Below are 12293 nucleotides of genomic sequence, written 5' to 3'. Positions count from 1 at the left end.
AATAGTCCACCTTCTAATTTTCTTGCGATAACATTTACGTTGTCTTTAGATGTGAGTAAATGACAGGTCGGGTTCGGGTTGGGCCGTAGTAAAAAAATTAGCTTATATATCGGGACAGATTTAGGCTATGTTTATTTCATTTGAAATTTTCTGTTCTGAACTTATTTGATTTGATCTGAATTTATTTTTTCTGATCTGATCTAATATGATCTGAACTGATCTGATCTGATCTGAACTGATCTGATCTGATCTGATTACAAGATCTTATCTTTTAGATTAGTCTCAATATATAAGAAAAATTATAGTCATGTGGGGTCTTGTTTGATTTGTCTCAATGAGTACAGATTTTTAATAGTAATAATGATTTTTAAATCTGATATGATATGATATGATCTGATCTGAACTAATTTTTTCTGATCTGATCTGATTAGATCTGAAATAAGCAAAAATAAGATGAACTGAACATAGCCTTAGTCAAGCATAATTTTGGGCCTAATTTTATATCCATAGTCCGTCTTTTTGAGTCAAAGATAGCGGGCTTTCAGGTTAAAATAGGGTCATGTCGATTTTAGACTGTAAAGTTATATTTGGATTGTCCAAAATACGTTCCAAAAACAAATAAAAATGTAGATCTGATCCGATTATTGAGTTTCAGTCAGGTTAAAATTGATTAGCTCTACGTTGTGTTATCTTCATATTAATTTTTTTTTTCAAAATATTCTTTTGATTGTAATTCACCTTTTTCAAGAAAGGATTTTTTTTCTTGTTAATGGAAGGAGAGAAGAGGTTGAAGAAGAACAGAGGAGAGAGAAAGGGATAACACTTGAAAAATTATTGTGTAAAGTAGGATGATGTTTGGTTAACTTAACTTATAAAGTGGGCGTGTTGTTACTTTTTACAAACAATTTTTTTTTTAGGTCTTGGCTAAAAAAAATTAAAAGGCTTTTACAAAATGAAGCATTAAAAAAGGTATGTTTTTACCATATTTTCCAAGAAAAAAAATGTGTCATGAGTTTTTAGGTGCAGTTTCATAAGTTCAAATGAAGATAATGCCCCCTTATTTTGAGGATGTATACGTCAATGGTTCTTAGAGTATCGCTCATATCATTTGAAAGTCTATACAATATTTTTTCACTTGCCATACTTTTTTATTCCGTCATATAGTCCTACCACCCTCCTCTTTCCTCACAATCACACGGATGGCAATGAGACGATACGGACCATATCTTTATGGACTCAGATCCATATCCGCTTTCAAGGTTGGATCTAGATCCAACCCGAAGTCGACGGGTCTGAAAAAGGAAGCCCCAAGTCCATATATTGAGGATCCCGCAAATCTGCGTCCAAAGGATTCGTCTAGAATGTTCCCAAATCAAATTAGAAAAACATAATAAAAAATGATTCTCCTTGTGGCAGTATGGGTAGCGGTGCGAACGAGAGCGCGAAAGTCGACCCAAGAGAGAATGAGCGAGAAGGATGAGAGTAGGGGAGGTGGTGGCCAACGATGCATCTAGTGGTGCGCTAGTGTGAAGCACGAGGAATCCAAATCCAAAGAAGGTGAGAGAGGGAGTGGGGTCAAGAGAGAGTTCAACAGTCACGGTGGGATCGTGCTAACGAAAAAGAGAAGGGAATAGGTGGTGTTTGGTGCTACGGCTAGTGGTTGCTGGTCATGGCTAGGAATGGTAATGGGGCGGGTCTGGGTCGGGTCCACCTGGACCCAGACCCAAACCCGTTTATTTTTCACAGACCCGTTGGGTCTAGATTTTTCAGACCCAGACCCGCTGGGTCTAGCGGGTCCATGGGTCCTTACTGGGTCTTAAATGGGTCCTTCTTAGTTTTAAGTTTTCATCACATTTTTAAATATTTGTAATTAAAAATTTTCCCCCTAATATATATAGGTTCTTGTATCCATGGTTAAAGAATTCTCTAAATAAAATTTTAAGAATTAACTGATAAAATATTAAAATGTTACAACTTATAAAGTTACTGTCGCTCATAAAATTTTAGAGTTTAGGTAAAAAAAAATTTCTAATATGTAAATGGGTCCGCGGGGAGGGTCTGGGTCTAGCATATGCGGACCCGGACCCAGACCCGACCCACATCTTCGGGACCCAGACCCGACCCGGACCCATTGGATCTAAAATTTCTAGACCCAGACCCATATAAATGGGTCGGGTCCTGGCGGGTCGGGTCGGGTCCTGGACCCATTGCCATCCCTAGTCATGGCTGACGAGGGAGGAGAATGAGCATGAGAGAAGGGGAGCAAATGTGAGAGAAGGGCAGTTGGTGGCGGGATGGTGGTCGTAGGGAGCAGTGCGCTGGCGGTGTTGGATGGATGAGAAGATGGGAATTGCAAGTGAGTTAGGGTTTCATTTACTTCAGTGCTTATTCAAGTATATTGTATTTAATTTTAAATATTGAAAATGATTTTTTTTATAATGAATGTACGAGTCCGGGTCAGGTCCTGGAATCGAAATCAAATTCGTATTTTAGCCCTGGGATCTAGATCCGACCCGTATCTATCGGTTAAGAATTTGGAATTCTAATATGAATTCACATATCCGGGAGGTGTTTAGGATCCATTGTCATGGCTCACAACACCCCTTAACACTACCACCACTAGCCCACTGCAAAAATATAAGACTCACTACAAGACCCACTGCATCATCATAGCGTAGAATTGCCATACATCTTCAAAGCACTGAACCACTGGGAAACATATATGGACCCAAAAATTGTAACCCCTCGATAATTCTCTTTTTTCCAAAATACCTTTTTCAATATAAAACTCAGACAATCATCAAAGCATTCTTGCCCGTGTGATAACGTATCGGCTTATTCAGAATTTTGCAGCATAAACATATAATTGGACTTTAGAATTGAAATATAATTAATAACGAAATAACTTTAAAACCAAACAACATTGTTAGCTTTACTTTCAAACCAAACTTAAGTATAATTGTATCCACTAACACAATAAATATAGCAATCTGCTACACAAGCTCTCCATTTCCAAACCCCATGATGCATCATCTGCACACATGTAGATGTCAATGCACTAAAGAATCTGCTCACCAAGAATGGGTCATCACAAAATCAATAAGGCAAAGCCATGATCAACACATACAAACAAGCACGTAGTCAGCAAAGCTGAGTACTACATAATAATAAATACATATTCCTAACATGATACTAATAAATATAAGCATGGATAAATAACAACATAACAATCTAACAATCTGCAGATAACTTTTACTGAACTAAACTTTAACAATCTTTTTATTAATTTAATGGAATAGTCATTGGACCGAGTTGTCTCATCTAAAAACCAACCTTCACCTAGGAAGACGAAATACGGGCACGACTCCGTATTCCATAATGACCTGCGATGTCGAGAAACCTTTTTAATAAAAATAGGAACCGTGATCAATCCAACTCCCATTAAAAGACATGGCATGACCACCATGTACCCCAAATCCTGATTGTCCAACTTCAGATGTGCACCAGTCTAAAGTTTATTACAATCCAAGTTTCACTTTACGTGATTTACCAATTATTACTTGTTATGACACACACGCAATACAGATAATACATAATCAAACATTCACAACTTTATTCCTTGTTATCTTAGGATTAAGTAAGTGATCATACAACTTATAACCCAAGATTAATTTCTACTTTATTCCAACCCTTTTTATTTGTTGAACCTAGCCAACAACCAACTTACCTTTCAAAGGTAGAAATTATCAACTTACCAAATAAGGCCCACAATCCTCGTAGAGTAGTGAAAATAATGGTATAAGGGAACACATGATTCAATCATGATTCAACTTAATAAATATACTAATTCCCCCATGTGAATTAATAAATAAAGTTCCCAACCAACATGCTTGCATCAATATTCCATACAAACATGATATTAATCTCATAATTAGATCTCATACTTAACATATTCGCATGCAGACATAAAACATGTAAAATCCAATTATAATAGCAATCATATATGAACTCACATAGTTCCTATACATGATACTACATAACTTTTCCTTCCTAAAATCATGATACTGCATCAAACAACATATAGGTATGTACGTACCTTGTGTAGACAAATTGATAGGCCACTTTTAACAACTTTAGAAGTCGTGTACAGAGAAATCTTCACCTAAAATAACCAATAGAATTTATAATCAATACTCTAAATAAATTCCAGCAACTTTAGAATACTTTAAATTCCCTTTAAAATATTTAAAAGTTATTTTTATTATTAAAACTTCAATTACTCATATTCCCTAGCATAGTACTACTATACTAGTCATGAAAATCCATAAAACCCCATTAATAACAAACTTTCTAGAATTCCAGCAACTTATAAATTATTAAAAATCCCTTCAAACGTGCTTAAATTCATAAGTTAAACCAATTTCATAGTTTATAACATGCTACTATGATTTTTCCAATCTTTAACACCCTAAAAATCCATGTTTTGATAATTAAAATTCCAATTTAAACATAATAATCAAATCTGAATTTTTATTCTTTCAAAACATAATTTATATAATCATAGATTCATCATTAAAATAGTACATTAAAGCTTCTAACCTGTTGAACCCTAGTTTTGATAATGACAAAGAAACAAAGGAACAAACTAAGTAGTGAACTAATGAATTATTTAAGTGTATGGTGTTTAAGGTATCAATACAAGGAACTGGGAGAATACGAAGTCAATGAAGAAGTCAAGAGAGGATTTCAAAGGCTAAGTAAAGAAGTTTCTATGTTGATACTGGAGCAAGCATTGGATCAAGAATAATAGAAGCTAGGCGTTTTATTTTCTAGTTCCAATGTAAAGGAACAAAGAAAGAATGGTAAGGAACTGTGGCAGCTATTTGAGAATGAGCGTTTGTTCCTTTGTAAGGAACAAACTAAGTGGCACTTAGCGAATATGTTAAAGGAACTGAGTTAATAAAAGGAACTAGACTTAGGCGTGTAGTTATTGTAAAGGTTAAAATGATAATGGAGTTAGTCATGCCTAAAATATAGGAAATTAGTTATATCTAATTTCAAATGATAAATCAGTTTTAAAAAGAAAATCTGTTTTGGAAAAAGATTTTATTTTTCGGAAAATAAGAAAATAAATATCCGGTTGTTAGAAAGATTTTAATTCAAAGATATTATTTTCTTAAAGATTAGAAATTCAGATTTAAAGATAAAAAGAGTTTATAAAAACTGATTTTCGGATAATGCTCAAGGAACTCCTATTACTTAGGAGTAATGGCTGCAAATTTATCCACGTTCATTTATAGTTCATGGGATCATGGGACATGATGTAAAACGTATTCCTTAGGGGAAGGAACATCATGGGTTAATGGACTAAACATGTACTCTAACATTAATCCCACGTTCTTCATGATTAACACTATAAATATAGAAGTCTAGATAAGTTCCAAATTGTGTCTGACTAAGTAATTAAGTGAGTTTAACTTATTAAGTGTCAGTGCCTTCATTCTCTCATAATAGCCATTTGTTCTTTGCCTTCTTACTCTAATTCCACTAAGCTTATTTCGATAAATTGTATTTTGGTTTTTGGGGTAAGGGAACTTTGAGTGAAGTTCTGTAAGAGAGAGGCTTTGAGTGAAGCTTGTATGTGTGAGAAAACTTCGAGTGAAGTTGAGAGGAACTGCTGTTAAGGGAACAGTGGCTCAGGAACTTAAGTTTAGGAACTCAAGGTGTGGCTCGAGTTAGAATTAGGTTGTAACAGAGTTGTTTGGCCTAATTAGTGAAAGTGTTGAGTTTAAAATTCCTAGTGGTCGAGGTTGTTTTTTCTTGTTGGGCCCAAGAAGTTTTTCCTCGTAAAAATCCCTTGTGTTCCATTAGCTTGTTTATTCGTTTAAGTTTTAATTTCCGCAAAAAGTTACGTTTATTTCTACACCTACAATTCACCCCCCCTCTTGTAGTGTTCCTAGGGAAATAACACTATTAATACTCTTCCACTCAGGAGAATCCGTCGGATGTTTCAACAAACCATCTTTCTTCCTTTTGTCTGCATGCCATCTCAATTTTTTTGCATATTTCTTTATGGAAAATAAGCGCTTGAATCTAGGAATTATTGGAAGATACCACAATACCTTAGCTGGGGGCCCTTTCTTATCTCCATCTCCTTCACGCTTATATCGTGACATCTCGCACCGTGGACACTTATCCAAATTGTCATATTCATTCCTATATAGCACGCAGTCATTCGGACAAGCATGGATCTTCTTGTACTCTAAGGCAAAGGGACACATGAGCTTTCTAGCGTAATAGGTCGACTTTGGAAGTTCGTTACCATCGGGAAACATCTCACTTAACACTTCTAACAGGGAAGTGAAACTAATGTCAGTCCAATTTCCCTTGGATTTAATGTTGAAAAGTGTCAACACGGTAGACAGTTTGGTGAACTTTTTACAACCAGGATACAATGGCTTTTGAGCCGCCTCTGTCAAAGACTCAAAAACACGAGAATGTTTCAATAACTCATCCTCGACACCCTCCATCATCTCATCCACATGATCCTCATCATCCTCGTGCTTATTATCATTCTCCATTTCCTCAAATACACGAGTCACGTCTTCTTGTTCATGGACATCATTTGCACGAAATTCCCTTCATATACTCCCTCCTCACCATGCCAAATCCATACATGGTATTCCGACCTAAACCCATGACGAAGTACATGCTCCCTAAGCAAATCAATATCACTGACTTTGAACATATTGCCACACTTGACACAAGGACAATAAAATCCTAATTCTCCCTCCCTAGCTTGATGTTCTAAGGCAAAATCACAAAATTCCAGTACCCCATCCGCAAATTCTGACGAATCAACGTTATCATACATCCACGAACGATCTCTTGCCATCCAAACAGACCTCTAACGACTAATTAATCACATACAATAACACATTGTCAACCATTTAAGCATTAAACATACAAATTCAAAAAAAAAAATTATAGCATGAATATATGCATGTCTTCCAAAGGTCCTTATCACTCCAACCTAACCCATCCTTGGACGTCTAATACCACTAATAAATGTATGTCAGCTTCTTGATCTATGGAAATTTCGGCAGCATTTCCCTACAGTTCTCCAAGTATACAATGTAGGTAGTTACTTATCTACATATATACCCAGAGAACATATTAGGGAAATTAGTAGTCGTGATTTCCATGGAAACAAAAACAAAATTTTGAATAAAATTCAATCCTTTATTCTTAAAGCATTCTTAATGATTCAAAATTGAAATATGACCAAATCATTTGAACAAAAATGTGAAACAAATTTTACATAAGAGCAAGAGAAAGTGCAACTAACCTGTGGGAGACCGAGAGAGGGGGAAAGAGTACACAGAGACGAGGTGTAAAGATATGTAGGCACCCTGAGCATTGTAGCAAAAAAGAGAGGTACTTATTAATGACTTCGAAAACCAAGAATTGTTGGTTTTGAAGAGAATGCCACATATAAATAACCAACTAAAGTGTTTACAAAACTATAAAAAGGTCGATCATATTGGTGGTTCGAAACCATACTAGAATTAACCACTTTGAAATTTCCTCCATAATTGCTTTACCCGGTATACATAATACTTGTTTAAAAGTCAAAACATATCTAACCATGCCATTTTCGTTTCAAATTTGATGTCAAAAAGATTTCTCAGCATCTACAAATAATTAGTACCTCCATTTGATAACAAATGTCTTTTCAGGTTATGTGCACAAATTAAGGAATTTTCACCTATAGCAACGATATCAAAAACTAACACATACTATTGCAATGATTCGAACTTCTTTTTCATTGAGATAAACAAAATCTAATATCAACCCTCATACATTGTAAAAACAAAAGGCTCAAAAACTAAGAGAGAATTATTCAAATTTTCCAAGTATGGTTTCACGCAACAACTTCGTATCCACCCGGAAATCCAAAATTAGGGGAAGTTGATTAACTAGTCTCCCATAGAAAATTTAAGTCGTCGTGATCAGCCTAACAAAAGAAACAAACACCAACTACAACTACTAAACTAAACACAAGCTCTCAATGTTCCGCTTGCAAAAATTACAACCCTAACTCTATAAAATATACCCTCCAGCCTTTCTCTATCTCACTATTCTCTCTCCTCTCGGGTCCAAAATTTTAAGTAATCGACCATGATTCACCTCTTATTCTCACTGATCTTCATGGAATTGGCACTAATTCTACTAGTTTTCTTTAGATACTCTGAGAGCAGATTGAAGTTGGATTAGGTTTGTGGAGTCGGAGACTGAAAGTATTTACCAAAATAGGTTTAAGAAAGCAAAGTGTATACCGGGAATAACTATTCTTATCCCCAAACGATAATGATGGATTTAGTTTTCTCGGAGTTGGAAGATGGTGGAATTTTTGACAATAAAAATGGTATCGATTACCATGTACCCGTCTTTGGTGGGATAGCCAAAAAGCCCCCAATGCATATTGTTCATATAGTTGTTGAAATGGCTCCTATTGCTAAGGTAAAATGTTTACTGAGCTATTTCTTCTTCTGATGCTCAATTTCTACACTCGTCTTTACAGTGACTAAAGTATTTTTTTGGCCCATTAATCTGCCTTGTATCTTCGCTAACTTGTTTGTCGTCTAACACCTAGTGAAATAGTCAAAATGTGAGTTTTATCTCTCTATTTCCTTACCACACATGGCCACATCAATCTGCATTTTACTTACATTATGGAAAATTTTGTCAGTTCACAAGGTGTTACATAGCAGACATGTTAGCTGTTTACAGTGTTTCTATGATAATGGTGGTAAATACGGTTACATTTCAATCAAACTTTTATTGTTACTAGCACTTTGCTATGGACGGAAGCTCCTGGGGTCTTTATGATGAAGTAATCAGATAATACTAGTTAGTTGTTAAGTGTAATCTGAAACTTATTGTGTTGTAGAATCATTCACTATTTTTGGATTTCAACTTGATTGGTTATGTGATTAGCAATAAATTTCAGCATTGGAATCTGATTTTTAGTTAAAAAAAACCTAGTTTTAATGGGTCAATTTTTGTAGTTCTCCACCATTAACATAGCAAAAATCCACCATTAACAGGGTAAGAAATTTCAATCCACTGTTTCTAATTATAGGTAAATTTGTTTGGCGAATTTGCGTTGTTTCGAAAATAGCGTAATCTTGAAACTGAAATTACTGAAATTAGATCAAAAATAATGAAAAATTGAAAATACTAACCAGATGGAAGCGCTCAGAAGCGAGTGCGACGGAGGAGGACGAGAAGGTTTGGCGGAGAAGCGCTAAGATTGTGCAGCCTTGACCCAAGCGACGGAGGAGGACGAGAAGGTTCGACGGAGAAGCGAGTAGCATGACGGAAGCGAAAGAGGAGGATGAGAAGGTTCGGTGGACAGACGACCGCAGTAGCACGACGAGTTGTTTTCTTGAGGGAGGAGTTTGAGTGCAGTAACACGACGGAAGCGAAGGAGGAGTTATGAGTTCTTGAGGGTTATGACTTATGTGCAAGTGCAAGTGCTTGGGTTGACTTGTCAAACTGAGCACTTGACATCAAGTGCTCCGGTGGACTAGTCAACCCAAGCACTTGTGAATTTTTAATATTAAAATATTCACAAGTGCTTGGGTTGATTATTCAACCGAAGCACTTGACAAGTAGCGCATGCAGTTTTTTCCACTAGTGAGAGCATCAAGGAGTTGAAGAACACTACCAAATATTTGGAGACTCAACTTTCTCAGGTGGCCGAAAATAATGCACAGAGGCAACTAAGTCATCTACCGGGGTAACCAATTCCCAAAGGAACTACTGATGCCGTCACTCTTCGAAGCGGTACACAATGTGATGCTCCACCTATCCCTAATGATAATTTGCCACCTCCACTTCAGAATGATGTAGTGGATGAAAATGAAGGTGAGGATAGCTCAAAAACTGAAATTGAGCACGGGAAAGTAAGTAAAGCAGAGAAGCACAAGGAGAAGGTTACTGATTCTTCTACACCACCACTAACTTTCCCCACAGGATGCAAAAATCAAAGGTTGATCAACAACTTGGTAAGTTCATGTCTATGGTCAAGAATCTTGAGGTAATAGTTCCTTTCACTGATTTAATTTCTCAAGTACCTGTGTATGCCAAGTTTTTGAAAGATATGATTACTAAGAAGAAAGTTTTTGGTGGCATAGATAGAGTTGCTCTAATTGAAGAATGCAGTGATGTTCTGCAAAATAAAATTCCCCCAAAACTAAAAGACCTTGGTAGTTTTTCCATCCCCTGTCATGTGGGTGCATTGTTTATAGATAAGGCTTTATGTGACCTAGGTGTTAGTGTATCTGTTATGCCTTTATCTATCTGTAATAAATTGAACTTGGCAGTTTTAAAGTGCACGTAGATTATTTTGTAGATGGATGATCGTTCTATAAAATATCCTTTGAGTATTTTAAAGGATGTACTTGTCAGGGCTAGAAAATTCTACATTCATGTGGATTTTGTAGTACTTGATATGGAAGAAGATATTCAGATTTGCATTATCTTGGGTATAGCTTTCTTATGTGTTGCAGGTGCTGTTATTGATGTAAAATCTTACTCTTTAACTTTAAGTGTTGGTGATGATATTATTACTTTTAAGCTAAGTAATGCTATTAAGTCTCCTATGCTTGAGCACACATGTTGCAAGACTGATGTACTAGATGAGATTTCTGATGGTGGTTTTCAACAATTTCTGTCAGATGATTTATTTGAGACAACTCTTGATCTGGATGACCTTGACATTGATAAGGTAGTAGACTGTAAGGTAATGGAGACTATTTGATCTAATTTCGAGTCACAGGTAAAGAAGTTAGAACTTGAGCCTTTACCTTCTCACCTCAAATATGCATTTCTTGATGATAATGAGGAATGCCCTGTGACTGTTAGTACTAAACTCATAGATAGCCAACTTTCACAGCTTCTTACAGTGCTTCACATGCATAAAAAGGCTATTGAGTATAGTATTGATGATCTAAAGGGTATTAGTCCTGATTTTTGTATGCATAGATAAATTTGGAAGAGAATCACCGCCCTTGCATACAACCCCAAAGATGTTTGAATCCTAATATGCAAGAGGTATTGAAGAAGGAAATAATGAAACTACTTGACGCGAGCATCATCTGCCCCATCTCAGATTCTAAGTAGGTAAGCCTGGTTCAAGTTGTTCCTAAAAAAGGGGGGACTATTGTTATTAAGAATGATAGGGTTGAACTAATTCATACTTGTATTGTTACAGATTGTCGAATGTGTATTGACTATCGCAGATTAAACATAGCCACTTTAAAAGATTACTTCCCCCATCCCTTTTATTGATCAGGTGTTAGAAAGATTAACATCTGTTATTTGGATGGATATTCAGGTTTCTTTCAGATTCCCATTCGCCCAGAAGATCAGGAGAAGACGACATTCACCTGTCCTATGATACTTTTGCATATATATCGTAGAATGTCATTTGGCTTGTGCAACACCCCTGCTACATTTCAGAGATGTATGATGACTATTTTTTCTGATTTCACCGAGAATATCATGGAGGTATTTATGCATGATTTTAGCGTTTATGGTTTTGCCTTTGATGTGTGTTTGCATGATCTTTCTTAATTGGGAAAAGTGTCACTTCATGGTAGAGGTGATCATTTTGGCCCGGCCCGCGAGCCCGGCCCGACCCGCGAGCCCGGCCCGACCCGCGAGCCCGGCCCGACCCGCTTTTTGGCCGGGTTTTGGGCAGAATTTTTGGGCCCGCGGGCCGGGCCGGGCCCGGCCCGCTCGGGTTTTTTTTGTCTTTGGGCGGGCTTTGGGAAAGCCAAAAACGACTTTTTAGTCTATTTTTTGGCCCGGCCCGTTTTGGCCCGCAAAAGTCCGCTAATTTAGGCCCGAAATAGCGGGCTTTGGACACATAAATTCGGCCCGAATTTAGGCCCGGCCCGGCCATTGGGCAAATTTTTTTGGCCCCGGCCCGAACCCGGCCCGGCCCATGATCACCTCTACTTCATGGTGAATGAAGGAGTGGTACTTGGACACCTCATATCTGAAAATGGCATCCAGGTGGACAGAGAAAAAATTAAGGTGATTGAGAAACTTCCTCCTCCTGTGAATGTCAACAGAGTGTGGAGTTTTCTAGGTCATGCGGAGTTCTATCACATATTTATAAAAGATTTTTCAGAAATTGCGGAACCCCTTACTCAATTATTGTTGCTCAACACTTTTGATTTTACTGATGCTTGTGTGGAGTCTTTTTACAGGATTAAGGA

The sequence above is a fragment of the Beta vulgaris genome, chromosome 8, assembly GCF_026745355.1.
Source record: "Beta vulgaris subsp. vulgaris cultivar EL10 chromosome 8, EL10.2, whole genome shotgun sequence".
Classification (NCBI taxonomy): domain Eukaryota; kingdom Viridiplantae; phylum Streptophyta; class Magnoliopsida; order Caryophyllales; family Amaranthaceae; genus Beta; species Beta vulgaris.
The sequence above is the reverse complement of the archived record's forward strand: the minus strand, read 5'-3'. Positions refer to the sequence as shown.